This window comes from Protopterus annectens, chromosome 7.part0 (assembly GCF_019279795.1).
Source record: "Protopterus annectens isolate FY-2018-M chromosome 7.part0, PAN1.0, whole genome shotgun sequence".
In the NCBI taxonomy this organism is placed as follows: Eukaryota; Metazoa; Chordata; order Ceratodontiformes; family Protopteridae; genus Protopterus; species Protopterus annectens.
This window is the reverse complement of record NC_056739.1, coordinates 1,585,951,516-1,585,970,005: the sequence shown is the minus strand read 5'-3', so window position 1 is coordinate 1,585,970,005 and position 18,490 is coordinate 1,585,951,516. Positions and strand designations below refer to the sequence as shown.

The following is an 18,490-nucleotide window of genomic DNA, read 5'->3' as shown; positions in this document are numbered from 1 at the left end:
TCTCTCTCTCACACACACACACACACACACACACACACACACACACACACACACACACACACACACACACACACACACACACACAGCCACTTCCTCATTCATACCTGCATTCACTCACACATCGCTGTCACTCTCCCGATCTCACACACACAGCCACTTCTTCATTCATTCCTGCATTCACTCACACTCGCCGCAAATTAATAAGCTGGTTGGCGTAATGGTTAAGGTGCTTACCTTTGAAACACAAGTTGCAGGGTTTGATTCTGTCATGGGGTAATTGGCTAGGCTTAAAATGGCCCGCAAGGGAAGTTAGCCTAGTACTAACCTATGAACCTATGAACCCATGAACCTATGAACCTATAATTGCAGAATAAACCGCAAACTGTTTGCGGTTTATTTTGCAGCTAAGCTTATTAGTTCACTGCCCCCTGTGAGGAAGCCGCTGCTTCCCAGGCACCGCAGTGCACACTTTGGGAACCCCTGAAATATGCACTTTGTGAGCCACGGGGGGAGCCTTGGGAAAACCTGGATTCAGCAAGGGAGCTGAAAATTGAAAAAGTTTGGGAACCTCTGACATAGACACATTTATTACTAGATTTGAACTGATCTGATTCTGGAAGTTTACTTGTATAAAAGACAGAAAAGTATGTGAAGTTTCTTTATCTGGAAGTTTACTTGTACGTCCTTTATCCAAGTACATGAAATTTCTTTATATAATATACACATTTATTACTAGAGTTCATTTGGTTTAATTCTGGAACTTTACTATTCTGCCTTTTATAGCATAGGAGTAACTAACTTTTTGACTTCGCTAACTGTATCTGAAGTATTTCTTAATAATAATACCAAAACCCTATTCTACACTCCTCCTTGGCCTTGGTTTCCCAAGCCTTGTAGCATATAAACAAGATGTGTTTTTACTGAAATGTACAGCACATTCTGTTCTTATCAGTATTCTTGACTGAAGGCTATTTTCACTGATTTATTGAAACTTTGTGAACTGTGAAGCCTGCTTTAATATGGCTGCATTTCTAGACTTATGCAAAGTGAATACTGTATTTTAAATGACACTTAACCTAACAAGGACTGCCAGTTTTGCTTAGGTGCGTCTCACAGCCACACTCAGTGTTTCATCTGTCAGGCTTTTGTATCTAAAACTTTAAGTGGCCATCAATCTTCCTTTTCCATTTATTTTGAGAACCATTGTCTCAAGCTGTTGGCCCGAGGTACCATGGCTTAACACGCTCACCTCATTGTACAACCACTGCACCAGAAGGCAGCCAGGAAATCTAGGCCTGTGCCTGCTGCTGTCCAGCCTCCACTAGATGTCTCTGTTGAGATGCATGAGAACCCAGAGGACAGTCTGGTATTGCCATCCACTTTTTCTGCTGTGACCTTCTCAGAAGCTGGCATGGAACCTGCCTTTTAATGTCCTTTGAGGCCTTTCAAATGTCCGCCATGGACATTGAGAAGGAGCCATGACCAATTATCTCTGAGGGTCCTAAGGAATTCCTCGGATCCTTATTAAGGAAGAGGAAGAGCTACTGGATACCTTGATCAAATCCAAACAGGTCTCCAAACCACCACACTGTCTGAAATGTAAACCTGTTGTGTCAGCTACCAGGGATCCACAAAGGGGATTGCAGGACTTCTCTCTCAAAGCTTGTTCAATGCTTTGATGGCATTGAAACCACTTTAGGGGGTTTCAGTTACTGCAACCCCTTGGTTCTATACCCCCAAAAGAGCAAGGGTCCCCGAGTCCTCAGCTGAGGATTCTGACTCTGATGCTAACTGTTTAGCATGCTTCTGTCAGTTGCCTTCTCCTTTAGACTATGGGTCAGAAAAAGAAGAATCTGACAGTCCTAAGTCTCCTTTTGAGGAACTATCATTTGGAGACACTGTCCTGCGTATGATGAATCATTTTAAATGGAATTACTCCCAGGTCTCAAATGTCCAGAAAAGGTATGAGTTGTTAAAAATGGACTCTCCTAAACCTTGTCAGTGGATTCCCTGGCACTGGACTTCCATCCACTAGCCAGTATATGAAGCCTGACAGGTTGTATAGTGTGGCAGATGCTTGCAAGTTCTTGTACAAATACCTTTCATCTGATCTGGTGGTAATTTGTGTCTACCGATAAGCCTTCTAAGCTGTTACCCTCTTCCAAGTTACTTCCCTTGGAAAGTAGAGCTATGGAGAGGATTGGTAAGAAAGTCTACAATTTTGCTACCTAGCCTTTAGGGCTATAAATTACCAAACCCATATGACAGAATACAATGATCTCCTCTTTCCCAGATTGGGAAGATTGTCTCTGACATGCCTGACTCTGAGGGTAAGGCCTCAGCTCTCGCCTTACTAGGTTCCACATCTCAAGTTGCCCATCACTCTTTAAAGTGCAGCAATGATGCAGCAGATGCCTCTTGCTGGGCTGCAGCCACTGGCTGTGTGATGAGGCACTAGTCTTGGCTTCGCCATCAAGCCTTGGTCAATGATATTAAAGCAAAACTCCTGGATGTTCCCATGGATAACCAAAACTTGTTTGGTACTGATGTGACAGAGCTCTTTAAAACCTTACAGGATCAGTGTAAGATCATGAAAGATTTGAAGCACATATTTGTTTCTTCCATTCACAAGTTTCAGAGGAACTGTCCTAGTAAGATTGACTTTTTGTGTAGACTGCCTAGACAGTCTTTCAAGAATAAGACTACCTTCCCTACCAGGGATTGATATCATAGTATAGGCAAAGAGAAAGAGATAGGGGAATCTTAACTGAAAGATCTGCTCGGGTGAAGTTTCCCGTTGAATCTAGAATGGAATCTACTGTCAAAGGGATATTTAGTAGGGCATATAAAATGTTGCACAACGATTATAGGAATTGGTCAGAGGAGGCTGGAAAAGATTGGAAGGAGAATGGAAAGGCAATTTACATGAGAATAGTGCGAGGACATGTGTATGGTTCCCAAGTATGCAACACAGTCCAGAAGGTGTAGGGATCTTTGCTTGGAAGTGGTTGCATAGGTATTTTTATATCCCAAGCACACTTCAAAGAATTTTTCTTCATGTAGATAGCAAATGCTGGAGTTATGATGGGGAGGAAAGAGGTAACTGGGAACATATGTTGCTTTTAAAGGAATATATAGTAAGGAATATAGAATACTGGGTTCAAAAACAAAACATTGTAAGAAACTTCTGTGTGTGGAAGATTTTCAGTTCATATCAATTTACAGTGATTAACTAGATATATAAGAAAAGATAGTGGTAATAGAAGTAGTGAACTTAAACTCATCCTAAGTAAAAAATAAATAAATAAATAAATGTATTCTGTTATTTTTGTTTTACTTAGATTGCTTGTCTGTGTGCTTAATGAAGGATTTTCAACTGAAAACGGACTGTCTACCCTGCTTGGATTACTTTTGAATACTTAGTAATTCTATTTAATATTGCTAATTATATTTTTTATTATTTTTTGTTTTAGGGCAAGTTTAAGTTTGCTACTTCTACTACCACTATCTGATTTTATTAATATACAGTGATTAACCACATGTATATGAATTGAAAATCTTCTACAAAGAGAAATTTCTTACACCATTTAGTTTCTGGACTCACTTTACTTCGTTAGTGGGTTGTTTGAGACTTTGGGGATACCACTGAAATTACTTTTTTTTTTTTTTTTAGTATAGAATAATGCATACCAACTATAATAATCCATCTGAGGAAGTTAGAAAAAAATAGGAAGGGGGATTGGAAAGCTAATATCCTTAAGAACAGTTGAAGAAAATCTGGCTTCCAAGTGTGTCCAAGCAGACTTCTAAGAATTTTGTCTCGAAGATATAGCAAAATGTAGGTGGTGTGATGCAACAGAAGTAAATGGAAACAGTGAGTTGGCAGATTTTTTAAAAATCCCTGCGGTATGATCTGTCAGAAATGTTGGGGGAGCAAATGGTTGCAACTAAGAAAAATATTGTTTTGAGCTGGGATCTAGGATCTGTTACCCAAACATAAGGCTCTGGTAAGTTTTAATGGTATTGACTGTCAAAAAAACAGTAACTAGAAAATGGGAATCAAACTCGAAACAAACTGTAACCAAAGTATTTAATATTGTAAAGGTGGTAAAGGAACTAGAGATGGGATCTGTAGAAAAGAGAAATGGCAAGCTACACAGAAATAAATGGAATTTGTGGAAGCAATGCACGCTGAACAGTGCTCAGAGGAGGAGGTTTACGAGACAGCAGGAACTGAACTATATCTGTGTAACGCTGGAGTGAAGGATATGTTTTAAAAACAAAATATAATGCATGAAAATGAAAAATGTTTGCTATTGTGTTTTTATTATTGTAAGTGTACCTATGTCATTATCTACAGCATAAGAATTTTAATAAATGTATTATACAAATATACATCTTATGTGCCATCACAAGCAGGGAAGAAATATGTGATAAGACCTATTCTAGAATACAGTGTATCCTTCTACAGTTATACTATTCACATATAATTAGACAGGAAAGGATTCCACAGTATTTTACCAAGCAGAGTAAGTCTAAAAGGAACCTGTATTATAAGAGCAGTTTGTAGAGATTGACACATTTTAATTGCAGGTAAGTTAGATAGGTCTCAATTGTTATTTTTAAAAGCATGTATGATAACACATTTGGAACCAGAGTTGGTATTAATGTAAGAGGTCATGACTTGGAGACAAGGACTATCAATATGTTTGTGGATGTCAAACCAGGGAAAACTAGAATATGTTTAATGTTTTCAGTGCATGGTTGGTTTATGGTGGAATCTATTGCCATCTACAGTTAGAAAAATGGATTTTTGTCCTGTTTTGAAGAGGAGTGGAAATAACTGGCTGGGAATACAATGCGTTTAACCTCTAACAAACTCTTAGAAAGTCTTTCTGTGTTTTGAGTTTGATAGCAATAGAAGATTGAACGTCAGAGAGGGATATAACTGTCCATTGTTTGCAAAGATTAGCAGATTTGATTAGCCATTGCCCCTTGATATTAGCATTTATATCAAATAAATCTAAGCCAAAGAGGAGAAGTCTAGGGCAGAGACTGAGTGTCACCAGTATTGACAGGAAATACACAAATTTAATGATATGGATTCTGTCAGCCAGTCAGCAATTGTCAAACTATGTATTGTTTAATGCTGAATTGTGACAGTTTGCCAATTCTAGCATGAGAAGATAGTGGCAAAGGCCTTAGAAAGTCCAGATAAGTCGTGTGTCCCTTCTCTATGTCCTCCGTAACCCTTGCAGAGTGGTTATCCAGATTGCCTTTTACAGATCAGTACTGATGTGCATTCAGTGATATAAGGTTATCTATATCATTGTTTGTTCAGATATAATATGTTCCATAGTCTTGTAAATAATACTAATGAGACTGATGGACCTATTAATCCCATAGTCAGTAGATGGTGCACCTTTATTCAGGGGCACCACAACTGCCATTCTCTACACCTCTGGAACATAACCAATGGAGAGACTCCAGCTGAAAAGTTAATGGACAGGTTTTGCTAAGTGTGGCTTTGCGCTTCTCAGCAGACATCCAGTGGTATTGTCAGGAGCCATGGAAGTAATATGTTTAATTTTAATAAGTGCCATTAGGGCTTTGTACAAAGTGATCTCAGGAGAGGGGGTGTGAGGGAAAAATGGAAGTGATAGAGAGAATGGTGGGTAGAATGAAGTTAGAGGATAATTTGTGCAGAGTATCAATAATGTTACTAGGGTCAGAGAAGGAGGTGCTATTGTAGACAAGTACAGAATTCTTGGTTACATCTAATCTTCCCAGTGTAGCAGAATCCCTTATGGTTCTCTTTTGAATTAGTTTCTTTTTAATGTACACTGCACAGTCATGATTGTGGGTTGTCCTGTTTAGTTGCTGTAGTTTTTTTTTTTTCCATGATGGTCTGTGAATTATTGCTACAGTTTTATTAATGAGCTCCTTATAAATGTAAAAATTATTTTCTGTAAGAAAAACTTGCTATGATTTGGTACTGTATAACTATGCAAGGCCATGAGAAGGGCAGGGCAAAGTAGTTGGAGGTCCTGGGTGCAAGTTCTTAGGTGGCACATTGCTCTGCTTGAATGGTCACTGTAAGCAGTAACAGAAATCATTTATGCAGCTATGGTCCCAGTTTTTAATGAGTGTTACAGTGTGTGTGTGTGTGTGTGTGTGTGTGTGTGTGTGTGTGTGTGTGTGTGTTAGGAACTGTGGCAAGAAATTACTGTACCTCTTTTCTACAAATTATCAAAGGGGTCAGTTTGGCAAAGTGCTGTTATGCAGGAACATAATAGCTCATTGCTTAGTCTGAAGACCTGTTTTATTCAGTTGACAGTCAGTGAACAGTAGGATGGTGCTATTACAGTTTAGTAAATGTGTTTGATAAAGCAAAGAGCCATTGTGTGTATTTACTTGAATATCTTTTTTGCTTTAAGCTCTGAGAAACTAGTGATTTCATTAATTTTCTTAATGGGGCTACTGACTTTATATCTTTAAAAGTCAAAGATTATCAGTATCATCATCCGCTTTTTAGATGCTGCAGTGTGCAAACTAGGTAAATTCCAGGTGTGAGTAATGGCTCTGGTGACTGGCAGAGTGGCAGGGAAATATGGACATGCCTGTCGCAGGTGGAAGGGCATTCATCAATGATGCTCCCTTAAGGAAGGTATGGTCCAAAGAGGGAGTTGGTCTCTAGTTTAACCAGTGAGCATGGAAGGTGACAAGGGGTATGGGTAGGGTATAAAAAAAACCCTGCCAGCACAGATGCAAAGATGGCCAAGACCCCAGGATGCCCTTTGAATCCATGATAGGCCCTAGCTATGAAAAAGATAAGCAAGTACACCCAGTGTGGATGTAGGGGGACTGGAGATCTAGCTGGTTAAATGATGTCCCAAGGGGAACAAAAAAAAAGTTACAAAATGTAAGCAGTACTACACTGCTCCATAATGATGGCATCTATCCCCACTTACAGTAAAAACCTTAAAGAAAACAAAATATTAGAGCAAGCTGTCCAGTTGAGTAATTTTACTAGAGAAGATTGGGGTGTTTGAAAATGGCCTCTGAATTTTGAAGAGCTGGTTTATGGCAAAAAAAAAAAAAATAGCCAGGAATATTATTGAACAAGGTGGCAGAAAAGCAAGTCTAAAGATAAATAATAATAATAATAATGGTTGTAATAGTACCAATGTTAATAAAGGCATAACTAGACAATGCTGTTGACTTCAAAATTTAATGGAGATAGTACTTTATAATTTTGAGTTTGCATGCTGAATTGGCTGATGAAGTAGGTGAACAACCCACCTTTGTGACTAAACTGCCCAACAAACATTAATTCTTTGAGATGGAGAGAACACATTGAACCTGTTGGTTGTTTTAAAGATGCCAGCGGCATGTATACATGTTTGACTTGTAGTTCATGCAAGTATATTGCCCAGGGGCCAGCAGTGCATATTTAGATAGCTCTTTCCATTATTCTGCTTATTTTACTGGTAATTTGAAATATGTGGATTATATAACCACATGTTCTTGATGCTGAAGGCTTCAACGTTGGAAAGGGTAGTGAGAAGTCAACAGCATTGCCCTGTTTAAATGCAGCCATACCACCACAATGGAATTGGCTATATTAGTTGTAAGTTGCTTTAATGCAGAGACCTGTAAAACATGTCTGTGTATTTGGACTGGTAATGTTTTTACATGGTAGTTAATTAGTGATATATGAAGAACTTATTAACAGTCTGATAAAGTTTTGTTACATTGATGAGAAGAACTTACTGTTACGGAGTTTTAGTAAAATGAATAATCTTTCCAGTGAAGCATTGTTGTTTTGTGGCATTCTATTTAAGAGATTTTTCTATCACAAATGTGCAATGTTTAGTTCATGCCATTGGTGGCTAGTTTTTCTACATGTTTTTTTTTTTTTAAATGGAGTGGTTATTTTGATAATGGAAAGGTGCTTATTTTATACTGTCCGCTGCCATTTTGGTTGTCCTACAGAGCATTTGACCTGTAGGTAGTATCGTTAATAGCTGAAAAAGCCTGCATTCACTTCATTTTTAGCTGCCTATTAGATTTTAATACCTCTTTTGTAATGTGGGGATCTGATAACTTACTGTGTTTTTAGTGCATTTAGAGAGAGTTTATCATCATTGCGTTGTTTTGTTGAACATTTGGTACATATGACAGTTGTGCCTTAAATAAGAAATTGTATCGGTTGCTGCCAGAATGAGATAGTTGGCTATGTCGTATGGAGGCAATATTTGGGTGGTTAGGACTCGTTCCCTTCACTGTTAGGAGACCATGCTCACTAAACTGGTTCAATATTTATACAAAAAATGGATTTTACAATTCTGTAAATGTTTCAGCATTTTAACAAATGCATTAATAATGAATTACATCAAATCCCGACAGCTGATATCACATAGTAATACTCACACTTGCTTCAGATTTTAAGAGAGACTGAGCTAAAAAAAAAACTCCCCATCCACATACAACAAAATTTGGCCCTATCCATATTCAAGTGCAACATAACCTGTAAGGGGAAACAAAACATTTACCAGAGGACTGTCCCCTGTACTACTAATGGACAGAGGCAGCCCTTAAATTCTTCATCCCATGCATGAGTTCTCTCATATTATCTATGGTATGATCCCAGTCATTCTCAATAGGGATAATGTATAACTATTGACCATGGGATTGCTAAGGCCAGTTTAATTTGAACACAAAACGGGAAACTGCCTAGGGTTAAAAGGGCTCACAAGGGCAGCTATACTAATGCCTGCAAACCTATAAAAAATGGAACAGATGCAGCAGTAAAATCTAGCTGCTGATTGATATACACTCCCACAAGGCTATCCTCTTTATTTCAAAGGAAATGGCATGCCGGGGAATGAGCAGCCCAACTCTAACAGCAGTACATCAGATGCACAGAGAATATACTGCTCATATGGGTTCTAAACATGAATTGCATTCAGTGATCAAGTTTTATAGCTAAAATAAGCTTACAAATTAAGTATGAGTATGACCACCAGTGCACCTTCTATGGTACAACCCATTGCCTTTACAGCAATATCTCCGAGTATTCCATCAGTATTTTTTTGGGGGGAGGGAAATAATGGAGCACAACAAACTGCAGCATCTGTGTGCCTGAGACACAAGTGTTATTATGCATCGAGTATGATGTGCCCTGCTCACGGTATGATCTGCAACATTTTACTATACAGCTTGCATTTTGCCTTAATGTTGCTCATTTGCAAGCAGATTATGGGCTCAAGAAATTCTGTCACCAACATCACCTGCTCTGGATTTGACTGAGTTAAGGTGAACCCAGTTGACTGTTCAGAGCTTACTGGAGTTACTATGAACTACTTTATTTCACAAGTAATACCGTCTCTGGCTCTTTCTGTAATTTCAGTTTGAAATATGGAAGCTGATTAATACCTCATCCATGTTTTACACACTTACTCTTTCTTGGAGAAGATGGTGTAGTCTACCCATCAGCAGAGGTGGGTGGGTGTTGGTGGAAGTGTTGTAGGAGGGTTTACATATGTGCTTCTGTGTAGCAAGTTATTTTGACACGCATTCTTGTTTTTGTTTTAATGACTTTTACTTATAAAGCATTATTGCAAGACTGACGGAAAGAAAAGGATAGCTGATGTATGCAGTATGAGATATAACCATGTCAAGATTTTATGATCTGAAACTCCAGAACTTCATTACAGATTGCTAGCTTTAACTGCAGAATTCTTCCATATAAATTATATTACAAATACAAAGGAAGACAAAAATGGTACAGTTTACCATTTTCATACAAAATGCCTTTTATCTATTTTCTCTTTTGAGCTCTTTTTATGTGATATCTTTGTCCATAATTATATATACTAAAAGCTCCAGGAAGATGAACAGAACAAACAAATGCCTTGATTCGGACATCTCTGCTGCAGAACAATGACCGTACTGATGCAGCATTAAAATATGTGTTTGATTCTGGCAGTACAATGCACTGCATCTTAAAAATATATATTTTACATTAGTTTCAGCAGGAATTAATATATTTGGTACTGTTCTTGTCTATTTATGTATTGTGAAGTTCACAGCAAACTGTCAAAAAGCAGAACAGTTAAGGACTGCTTAGAGAAAAAAATGCTGGCTTATTTAAAGGCAGTAAAATAAAACGGTTTTGGATCAGACTAAAGTTGTCTGAAACCTTTAGTTATTCAGCTTCTTTATGATCCAATAAGTCTTCTAATGTTGCCTGCATTTAGCATAGATCAGAGCTGCCAAGCTCTACCCTAACTAACCCCATTAGTGGTCCTGCTGGTCTTGATTTCCTTACCCATTCATATGGCTGTATATGCCAGTATCCCCCAGTTGCATCTCATCTGAGATAGGCACTTTGCTTCCAGCTCCTTTGTCCATCCTGGGTACAGTTAGCATCCCAGCATCACCCATCCTGTCCTTTTACCCATCCTATGACTGGTATTTTTGCATTCGGCCCCAGTAACTCACTGCCCCATCAGTACAACAGTGATCATTCCCTGCTCCACTTAAATGGTGGAACATTATTACACATTTCTGCAGGATGGCAGCATGATAGTTAATGATCTGTACACCACCTCCCCTGCCCAGAAGCTCAGTGCCCTGTTCCTTGCATGTCTAATGGTCCAGGTCTAGGATGCTTCTCTTGCTTTCCAATACCTGACAAATGCACAGGGTAATAAGATGAAATACAGGTAAGCGTAAATGTCCTATCTTGGCAAAGTTGAATAATTGGGCCAACTGTGGTTTGGCTGTAGAGGATGTTGGCATTCCAAATGACTAGGGGATAGACTTCTACAATGCTAACAGCCTGGCTGTATGAATACCACTTAGCACACAGAACAGGAAAAAATGGCAAAATTGTGAACTTTGTGGCATAAGATGTCATTAACATCCTTCAGAAATAATACTGGGATTATGACAGTGAAGCTTCTTAAAGGCAAGAAGGTCATAAGGTCTGCAGCTGGTCCTATGAATCAAACCACCACCATTGCTGCTGCTTTTGTATTACTGTGTGCTGAACTGTGTCATTTTGGTGATACCAGTCTGGTTCCCAAAGTTAAAAGGTTGATACATTGTAGATGTATAACTTATCATGTAAAAGTTTAGTATACAAGAAAAATAGGTTTTTGTTGGTTCTTTATCCTAAATGTTCAGCCAGTTATTTTTTCACTGAGGTCCACAGGTCCTTTCAAGATGTACACTTTCATTCCCTCAGAAGCAAGAGACCTATGGCCCATTTGCTTGTTGAGAGGCAAGTGATCTGGGAGCAGTGGATTGTTTACGTGTGTCATTGGAGTATTTTGCATATGCCCTATTGTTTTGCTGTGCATGCCCATTGACTCTGGGACAACCATATGCCGAACTGGAGTATTTTCATTTGCCCTGCTGTTTTTTCGTGCAAATGACAAGTAGCTTCTCTGGGTTAAGTGTTTAATAGGCCTTACATGAGACTAGCAAAATGAACAGTTATTCACTTCCATGAGTAACATAAGCCCACAGATGCCATGTACTCTTGAGGTAAATCCCACTGTTGTGTCACTTGCCTCAATCAAGGAACTTAGTGGAACACTTGTTCACCCCTCTTCCATTTTAAGAGAAGTAAGTGGTTGAGTTCTGCATTTTCCTGCCTCCATTTTGCTCCTGCAAGGCCTTAACTACTAACTGCATTTTTGGGTCTTAGGGCTTTTTCACTCACAGTTATAAGGCTGAAAAGGAAACATAGCTTTAAGGTGTTCTGTTTGACTGTATGAGACTCAGTAGTTTGAAGTCGCAAAACTTGGAGAAATCAACCATGTCTGAGAGAAATCCATGCTATGTCTGAAGTTTCTGTATTTCTGAGAATTCCTCCTCCTCCTAGGTTAAGCAATGTCATACTGTATACAGATTGATGGGATGTGGGTTTATATCCCCACATCAAGAGTGCAGATGGGGCTCACTCACTTTCCTAAACACTTTTACATGTAACCTTGTGCTTCACACTTTGCTTTTATGTGTAGAATTGAGCATAATAATTTTGGAGTTTTGGTGCTTGCATTGTAAATATATCCTTCCATATCACTGTTGCAGTATTCTTTACATGTGGCATTCCCTGTCTAGGCAGCCCATCATCCAGCCAGTATACTAAAGCCTTGTGTTGCTTTAATGTATGCCGTACATAACACATATGTTCCTAGCTTGGCATAGGGTGTAAACGTGACATTTGGACATACCATCCTCAGAACTTCTTTGCCGCTAGTCCTAACACCATCTCTTGATTGTCTGTCTGAATGCCTACATTCCATTGCTGGTTTTAGAGCCATTGCAGATAAAGTGCCCCATTGGGGTTTATTTTTTTATTTGTATTTTTGTTGCTTGTGGGGTTTCATGTCATCCAGGAAGGGTAAATGCCAGTGTGGGAAACAGATTCCCCATAAAGACCACCACAAACAGTGTTTTGTCTTGGCACCTCACAACCATACCTCCTGTTCTATTTGTCTGGCTTTTGTACCTAAAACTTTGCATAGTGGACTTTCTTCTTTGGCACTGTGTCTTGAGAATCGGTGACTTAAACTTCTCACAAAAGATGATATGGAGGGAACTTCTTGCCCTGAGGGACAGCCATCAGGGAAGAAGGCTAAGAAGCCTAGGCCAGAATCTCTTCCACTGTCTAGCCTCTGCCAGATGTTTCTCCCAAGGTGAGTGAATGCCTAGAGTTTTGCCTAGTTTGTTGTCTGATTTCTCTGCTGCAACTGGGTTGGAGGCTGGCGTGGATCTGCCATTAAGCATGTACAAAATGGCATTGCAGGCTTCCATTTCGGATGTTCAGGGGGAACCACTGTTGAAAATTTCTAAGGGGGCTAGGGGGTGCTCCTCAGATTTTAGTTAGAGAAGTTGTTCCTACTACTACCATACTACTAAATACCATTCTGGGTCAGAGCCTTCTAAGCTTTATAAGGCAGACATGCCATTAAAGAAAAAAACTAAAAAACTAAACATGTTTCTTCTGCCCCTAAGGATCCACAAAGTGAGTGGCAGGCCTTCATTCAGGGTTTGTTTAATGCTTTGATAGCATTGAATCATCCTCAGGGTGTTTCTGTTCCAGTTCCCATTTGGTCCTCTACTCCACTTAAAAGACCCAGTGAACAGGATTCCTCTGAGGAGGAGTTGGATTCTGATGAGGAATCCTTTGCTTACTCTTCATTTCCTTCTGTTTTGGATTATGGGTCAGAGGAAGAGGAATCTACCAGTCCTGATACTCCCTTTAAAGAGTTCTTTTGAGGACACAATCTCCAGGAAGTTTTTTAAATGGGATTGTGCTCAGGTCTCTGAGATCCCTAAGAGGTACTATGAGTCACTCCAGATAGAATCTCCTAAACCTTATGCTCTTCCTCCTGTTTTGGCTGCTTTTTTAATGTGTTTTTCCAGTGCCTCTAAGGCTCCTGATTCTCAGGCTCCTGCTCCCAAGAAACCTGATAGGTTTTATAGGGCTCCTGAGGGCTGTAAATTTTTGTACACATGTCCTGCTGCTGACCCCTCAGTGGTGTCTGTAGCCTCTGATAAGCCCTTTCATTTGCTTCCTTCGCCCAAGTTACTGCCTTCTGTTAAAGACAGCAGAGCAGAACCATGGACAGGCTAGGTAAGAAGGTTTATACCACAGCTTCCTTGGCTTTTAGGGCTACTAATTATCAGAGCCATACGTCCAGGTATGTGTTGGCTCTCTTATCTTAGGCTTGTCAGGTTATTTCTGATCTTTCAGACCCTGAGGGTGAAACTTCGCTCTTTCCCTGTTAGTGACTTCCTCACAGGTGGTTTATCAGATGTTTCTTCTAGGGCTGCTGCTTTTGGGTCAGTAATGAGGAGGTATTCTTGGCTTTGGCTTCAACCATTGCCTGATGATATCAAGGTTAAGTTGATGGATGCCCCTTTTGATAATAAACAAATCAGCAGCAGCTTCCCAAACAAATGTTTTAAGTCCCTTTAGGATAAGGGGAAGCCTTTCAGGAACTTTAAAAATGTGCTTCTCTCTCCTTTTCCTAAATTTCAGAGAAACTACCCCAATAAACCAGCCTTTGTTCACAGGGAATCTCTCCCTCCTCCTAAGGGCAAAAAGGGTGGCAATCGAGCTCCTCTTAAATGTGTTTCTCTCTCTTGTTCCTTGTTCCTAAATTTCAGAGAAACTACCCCAATAAACCAGCCTTTGTTCACAGGCAATCTTTCTCTACTCCTAAGGGCAAAAAGGGTGGCAATTGAGCTTCTCCTGCTAAGGCTACTCAAACATCAGGGTCTCAAAAGTCTTCCTTCCAGATAAATCAGGTGCTGTCTGACTATGTTTCTTCCCAGCCACATTCCTCTTTCTATTCACCTTTCTTTCTCCTCCTGTTTGGCTACAGATTACTCAGGATTCCTGGGTTCTTTCCATTATTCGCCTGGAGTATTTCATGTTGTGGCAATCTCTTCCCCCTTTTATAGGCATTCCTCAGCTTTGTTGGGAGCAACTTCCCTTTTTCCCCAGTGGTGCTTCTGGACATTTTGACTCAGGGTACTATTCAAGAGGTGCCTGTGTCCCAAATGGGGATGGAGTTTTACTCTAGGATGTTTCTAGTGCCCAGAAAAGAGGGTACTTGGAGACCAGTTATCGACACCTCTCATCTAAATACTTTTTCTGAAGGTGCCCACTTTTCAAATGCTGTCCCTTCAGATTTTTGTTTCCACTTTTGATTCCTTAGGCTTATATGGTGTCTCTGGATCTCAAGGATGCTTCTCTCTATATTCCAATCCATCCCCTTACCAGGAAGTTTTTGCATTTCTCTGTTGCATCCTGGCATTTTCAGTTCTCTGCTTTGCCCTTTGGCCTTTCTACTGCCCCAAGGTATTCACCAAATGCCTCACTCCTGTGATTGCTTTTTGCAGGCTTCAGGGGATCCAAGTTTTTCCTTACTTGACCAACCTCCTGTTTCGGGCATCCTCTCCAGAGATCCTGTTGCAAAATCTTCATATTGCCATTTGCCTTCCTCAGAGCCTGGAGTTCACAAAAAACTTCAAAAAGTCTTCTCTGACTCTTCTCAGGATCATGTTTTTCTGAGTTGCAGGATTCAGATGGTGCCTATGGTGGCATATCTGCTTCCTCCCAGGGCCTTAACCCTCATTTCTATCTTTCAGACTCTCTTCCTCTTGCCTGCAATACAGCCAGGGAGTTTGTGAGAGCTTTGGGATTCATGGCATCCACCAATCCTTTGCTCCTTCACCAAACTCTATATGAGAAAGTTTCAGTGGTTCCTGAAGTCAGTTTAGCTTAAACGTGCACAGTCTCTGGAATTTGTAGTTCCTCTTCTACCTTGTCTCAAGAAGGAACTCCACTGGTGTATCCATCAGTTGTCTCAAAATCCCAGGCTCCCTTTTTATCCCCCACTTCCCTCTCAGGAGCTGTTCAGATTTGGGATGGAGAGCAGTTTTTTGCTCCCTAAAGGTGCAAGGGGGTCTGATCTCTTCAACAGAAGGAACGCATCAATGTCGGAGTCAGTCCTTCTGCTGGCTCTTCAGGGTTTTCATCTTCTATTCTCCCCAAGACCTCTCAAGGTATTTACAGATGATACCACAGTGATGTGGTGTATAAACAAATGTGGAGGAACAAGATCTTATCTTTGTCATCTTTGTCAGTTGGCACTCCTGGTGTGGGATTTTGTTGTCCAGTATCAAGTGACTTCAGGTCAAAACATAGTGGCAGACACTTTGAGCAGGTCGTTAACTCAATCCCAAGAATGGATGCTTCACAGGGATGTGTTTCTGGACTTTGTCCACCAGTGGTTTATTCCTCAAGAAGATGTATTTGCCTCCCCTCTGAACAGAAAACTTCCTCTATTTTGTGCCAGAGTCCCAGCTGATCTGGTGTGGAAGGTGGACAACTCTCTCTTATTCTTGGAAGGGGATGCTTCTTTATACTTTCCCTCCCCTTCCCCTCATTCTGAAAGTCTTGTTTAAAATTCAACAGGATACCCTCAAATCTTGTTGGTGACTCCCTTTTGGTCGAGACAACATTGGTTCCCTCTTCTTCTATATTTAGGCAAGGGCAATCAACACAAGTTACCTCATAGGGTAGACCTACTCACACAAGACAAGGGATCTTTCATCTATCCCCACTTGTCCACTCTTCAACTGACACTGTGGGTGATGGGATTTTAATTCCACATAGGAGACTTTTTTCTGAGGATGTGCTTAGGGTCCTGCAAGACACGAGGAAAGCCAATACTAGGAAATTGTGCTTATCCAAATGGAAGAGGTTTTCTGTTTGGTGTCTCTCATAACCTGGATCCACTTTCTGTGGATGTTCCTTTGGTTCTCTGTTATCTGCGTGAATTTCTCAATCCAGAGTTGGGTTATTCTTCTGTTAAGGCCTACTTATCTGCTATCTCTGCTCGTCTATCTTTATCTCCTCCTTTAGCTTCTAGGTTTCAAGCTAAACAATTCTTTAAAGGTGCCTTTCATATTCAGCCTCCCAGGAAGCCTGTTCCTCCTCCCTGGGATCTTAATTTTGCTTTAGAGAAATTGGCTGCTTTTGACGCCTGCAACTTCAGCTTCTTTGCAACATTGCTCTTGGAAGACTATTCTTTTGTTAGTCCTTACTTCTGCCAGATGGGTGTCTGAGCTTCAAGCCCTTATAGCTTGTTCTCCTTTTTTTGGTGTTTCATAAAGACAGGGTGTTCTTGCATACTAATCCTTCTTTTATGCCCATAGTGATTAATGAGTTGTCCCTTAATCAGTCTATTAATTTGCCCACTTGTTTTCCCTTCTCCACAATCTGCTAGTGAGAAGGTGCTGCACATGTTAGATGTGCATAGACTGCATAGACAACTCAGATTTTATTCGGATAAGACCAACACATTATTAGGAAAGCTGATCAGCTTTTTGTTTCCTTTCATCCCAGGTCCTTGGGATTAGCTGTATCCAAGCAGACCGTTTCTTCTTGGATTTCAAAAGCTATTTCTTTTTGTTCTTTTCATGATAAGAGCCTTCCTTCTTCTGTAAAGGTGCATTCTACTAGAGCTGTTGCAGCTTCTGGTGATTTTTTTCAAGGGTTTGAATACTAACTCTATTCTTGGGGCAGCTACCTGGCCTTCTGTGCATACTTTTACAAAGCACTACAAGTTGGATGGAATCTCCAGAGCTAGAGATGGTTTTGCTAGGGCCATTCTTCATGGCTTCCTAGATCTCTGCTGGTCCTTCCCCTTCCCAAGTTTCTTCCTGAGCTATGGCACTCTCCCACATGTAAAGAATATTGCAGCAGTGATATGGAAAGACATTACAGTTGTGTAAAATTCTTACCATAACTGTAGATATCCTTCCCTTTACTGTTGCAGTATTCACTCCCTCCTTCCTCCCCTGGTCCATTTCTCTTCTGGATGTACTGGTTACCTCTTAGTTTTCATTGGACTGCATTCCTACTGGGGCTTTCCATTGTGAGGATGGTACATTTGGATGTCACCCTTATGCCCTATGCTATGCAAAAAAGCATACGTGTGACATATAGCGAACCTTAAAGCAACATAGGACTTTGGTATACTGGCCGGACGTTGGGCTGTCCTAGGCAGGGAATCCCATAGGATGTTGGGCTGTCCTAGGCAGGGAATCCCACATGTAAAGAATACTGCAGCAGTAAAGGAAGGACATCTACCAATATGGTAAGATTTTTTTTTACACAACTGTACTTTCCAAACTTCCAGCAGAGAACTGCTTTTAAGATAGTTTCATCAAAGCCAGAGTCAAAAGACTTTGAGTTTGATTCTTAGTACATTAACCCTGCTACAGCAAAACAACTTCCCTGTGCCTTCTACCCATGCTGCAGACACCATGTTGCCCAGATTAAAATATCATGAATGAATTATGACATTGTCAATAACGAGAGATCTTTTCGTTTTGGATTTTACAACACAGATCTTGTTACAAGTGATTACTGTCCATCAGATTATATTTGAAATAGCTGTTTAGACTGCAGCCAAGACACTAGAATAAGAAGAGACATGCTTCTCTTAGTATATAAAAATATACAGTATATCATAATCGTGTCTCACACTGCACAGAAAACAAAATTCCAAGTCTCTGTATGTTCAGACAGTGATTCATAGGCATATCAAAACTATACTCATGCTTGGCCAACATTGCTTCCTTGCCATAATGAAAGTAGAGGACTTCTTTGCTCAACTACATAACAAATTCAGCACAATGAATTATAACCTACTAGGAGATTTTAGCTTAAATTGCCTGGTGCCGGACAAAGCTGTATTGGACAAGAGAACTTGCAGTGGTCATAGTAGCTACCAGCACAAGCCCAAATGCAGTCAGAGATGGACTGCTAGACCCAATACTCATTTAACATGTCCAACAAATCTGTGAAATCCACAGGGTCTTTCAAACATACTGACTGTTGAAATAACATGCTAGAAGTCTAAGATGATGATCAAAGCACTATTATTCAATG

At 40.2% G+C, this 18,490-nt stretch overlaps 1 protein-coding gene across 9 annotated transcripts in view; it reads left to right on the top strand.

Moving 5' to 3' along the window:
• Positions 1–18,490, top strand: part of WNK2 (WNK lysine deficient protein kinase 2) — a 2,812,908-nt gene that overhangs the window by 277,002 nt on the left and 2,517,416 nt on the right. The gene's annotated exons all lie outside the window — the stretch shown is intronic.